The following is a 3753-nucleotide window of genomic DNA, read 5'->3' on the forward strand; positions in this document are numbered from 1 at the left end:
AACTGCAAATGAGACTGTTTTCTTTTAATGTTTTATTTATTTTTGAGACCGAGAGAGACAGTATTAGCAGGGGAGGGTCAGAGAGAGAGGGAGACACAGAATCCGAAGACAGGCTCCAGGTTCTGAGATAGTTGGCAGCACAGAGCCCAACACGGGGCTTGAATTCAAGAATCGTGAGATCATGATGTGAGCTGAAGCCAGATGCTCAACCAACTGAGCCACCCAGGTGCCCCAAGACTGTTTTCTTAAATTCTTTTTCTGCTCTTTCATTATTATTGTATGGAAGTGCAGTGGAATTCTGTATATTGACTTTGTATCCTTTGAACATACTCAATTCCTTTTTCAGTTCTTGTAGGTTTTTGGTGGAATCATTAAGATTTTCTATATAGAGTATCTTGAAATCTGCAAAGAGTGTAACTTTTACATCTTCCTTGCTAAATCTTTTTTTCTGTTTTTACTTTTATTTGCATGTATTTTATGCAGAATTTACTCCCAGGCCATAAGTTTTTGTTTCTTCAGTTTCTTCTGGGATATCTTTTTTCTTCTGTGCAACTTCCTCTTCTGGTTTAGGAACAATCTCCCCTTTTTCAGTGAGGATCATCTCAATGTGGCAAGGAGAGCTCATGTATGGGTTAATCCACCATGAGCCCTGTAAGTTCTACACCGCATCTTGGGGGCTTTGTTCACCTGGACGATGTGCTCAATGACCAGAGAATCTACATCTAAACTCTTAAGTTCAGCATTACTCTCTGCATTTTTAAGTGTGCAGTAAAAATTCAGCACTCTTTTTGGGCCACCAACCCTGTGTCCAGCCCCACTGTTTGGCCTGGGCACACCTACCACCAACTCTACCATTGTAGTGTCGGAACGGCACACAATACTTCTGCAAAGTGACATCTTTAAGATACTTGGTGGCTTTTCAGATATGCACACCCTTGATGGCCTGGGCAGTTTCACGGGTGTTCTTAAAGTGAACATGAAGATTTGAACCTCTTGGTTTGCATGATTTTGTCAGGTTTTTTGGGTCAAGTGAATAGCGAACCATTTTCAGAGATCACCTCAGGCTGCTTACAGGAAGAGGAAGAGCGGTGGCTCCTGGGAGCATTCATGCCTTCCTTGCTAATCTTGATACTTTTTATTTCATGTTTTGTTGTCTGATGGCTGCGCCAAGTTTTTCCAGTACTACGTTAAATAACAGTGGTAAGACGTTCCTGTCTTTCTCCTAAATGTAGAGAAAAAGCTCAGTTTTTCCCCTTTGGGGATGGTGTTTGCTGGGGGTTTGTTCTTCTAAGGACTTTATCATATTGAGGTATGTTGTCTCTAAACCTACTTTGTGGAGGGTTTTTATCAAAATGGATGTTGTGTTTTGTTAAATGCTTTTTCTGCATCTATTGAAAGTGATCATGTGGTCTGTATCTTTCTGTTGTTGACATGATATATTACATTGTTTGGTGACTACTGACCCATTCTTGTATCTTGGGAATAAATCCAACTGAAGTGGTGAATGTTTTTTTAATATATTCTTGGATTTGGTTTGCTCATGTTCTATTGAGGATTTTTGTGTTTATGTTCATCAGAAGTTTTGGTCTGTAGTTCTCTTTTTTTGTAGTGACTTTATCTGATTTGGGTATCGGGGTAATGCTAGTCTGCTAGAAAAAATTTGGGAGCTTTCCTTCTACTTCAGTCTTTTGGAGTAGATTGAGAAGAATAGGTATTAACTCCTCATTCAATATTTGATAGAATTCACCTATGAAGCTGACAGGTCCTGACCTTCTGTTTGTTGGGGATTTTTTTTTTTTTTACTAATTCCATTTTATTGCTGGTAATCAGTCTATTCAAATTCAAACAGGAACCCTGGGTTTTTATTTTTATTTTCATTTGTTTTGAGAAAAAAGAGGGAGAAAATCCCAAGCGGGCTCCATGCTGTCAGCACAGAGCCTGATAAGGGGCTCAATCTCAGGACTATAAGATCTGAGCTGAAATCAAAAGTATGGTACTCAACTGACTGAGTGACCTTGGCACCCCTCTTATAATCTCTTTGATTTATGTGGTGTGGATTATTATTCTCCTCTTTCATTTTTGATTTTGTTGATTTGAATCCTCTCTCTCACATAATTTTTGTTGATCTTTTCAGAGAAACAGCTCTTGGTTTCATTGATCTTTTCTGCTGTTTTTTTAGTTTCTGTTTTATTTCTGATCTAATCTTTATCCTTATACTGATTTTGGGTAGGTTTTTTTGTTTGTTTGTTTGTTTGTTTGTTTGTTTTGTGCTGCTTCTTCTAGCTCCTATAGGTATAAAGTTAGGTGGTTATTTAAGAATTTTTTTGATTCTTGAGGTGGACCTGTATTGCTGTAAATTTTCCTCTTAGAACAGCTTTTGCTGCATCCCAATGATTTTGGGCCATTCTCCTATTATTGTATTAGTATTGATTATTTCATTTATGTTTGTTACTAAAAGCTTTATGTATTTGGGTATTCCCTTGTTGGGTGCATAAATATATACATTTGTTAAATCTTTTTGTCAGATTATTCTCTTTATGATTATATAGTGTCTTTCTTTGTCACATGTTACAATCTTTATTATTCAATATAAATATTTTGACTTTCTTTCGATGTTTATTTGCATAACAAATTCTTTTCCATCCCTTCACTTTCAATCTGTATGTGTCTTTCACTTTAAAGGAAGTCTCTTGTAGGCAGCATATAGATGGGTCTTACTTCTTTATCATTCTGTCACACTGTGTTTTGATTGATGCATTAGGCCACTTATAGTCAAAGTAATTAGTAGTATGTATTTATTGCTATTTTCTTAATTGTTTTATGGTTTTTTTTTTTTTTTGCATTTCTCTCTGTTCCTTTTTTCTCTTGTTCCCTTTTCTCACAGTTGGCTGCCTTTTCTTAGTGATATACTTAGATCATTCTATTTTTTGCATAGCTTTTACTGGTTTTTGGTTTGTGGTTGCCATTAGGTTTGTATGTAACATCTTAAGCTAATGGCAGTTTATATGAATTAGTGTCACTTAAGTTTGAATCCTTTCTAAAAGCACTAAATTTTTACCTGTTTCCCCCACATTTTAGGTATATGGTGTCAAGCTTTAAATATTTTTATTTTGTGGATACTGTGACTGATTTGTATAAATATTCTTTTTGTAATATTTATTTTTGAAAGAAAGCAAGATAGAATGTAAGTGGGGGTGGGGGGAGGTGGCAGAAAGAGAAGGAGACACAGAATTCAAAGCAGGCTCCAGGCTCTGAGCTGTCAGCATGGAGCCTGGCGTGGGCTCAGACTCGTAAGCCATGAGCACATGACCTGAGCCTAAGTCAGATGCTTAACCAACTGAGCCACCCAGGCATCCCTGTAAAAATATTCTTTTTTTTTTTTTTTAAACACATTAGGAAAGGCCTTTATTGTTTGCAACGGGAACTTAAAAGGACGGGGGCACGACAGCTCCGGCTCCAGGGGTGGCTTCCCAGACCTACTCTTCCGCTGTCTGGGGAGCAAAACTATTCTTAATGTTACTGATTTTGTGATTCCTTCTTTCTAACTCCTGCTTATGGTCTTTCCTTTCCACTGAAAGAGTCCCTTTAACATTTATTTTAAGACTGGCTTAGAGGTGAGGTGCTTAATTCCTTTGACTTTTGTTTGTCTGGGAAACTGTTTCTCCTGTTCTGCATAACAATCTTGCTGGTTAGTATGTTCTTGGTTGAAGTTTTGTCCTTTTAGCACTTTGAATATATTATGCCCCTTCCTCT

General features: G+C 37.3%; 1 pseudogene; it reads right to left on the reverse strand.

Annotated features, from left to right (window-relative positions):
- Nucleotides 1–486: 486 nt before the first annotated feature.
- Nucleotides 487–1045, reverse strand: LOC115297964 (annotated as a pseudogene).
- Between the last annotated feature and the right edge of the window lie 2708 nt (nucleotides 1046–3753).

Source organism: Suricata suricatta, chromosome 1, assembly GCF_006229205.1.
Source record: "Suricata suricatta isolate VVHF042 chromosome 1, meerkat_22Aug2017_6uvM2_HiC, whole genome shotgun sequence".
Classification (NCBI taxonomy): domain Eukaryota; kingdom Metazoa; phylum Chordata; class Mammalia; order Carnivora; family Herpestidae; genus Suricata; species Suricata suricatta.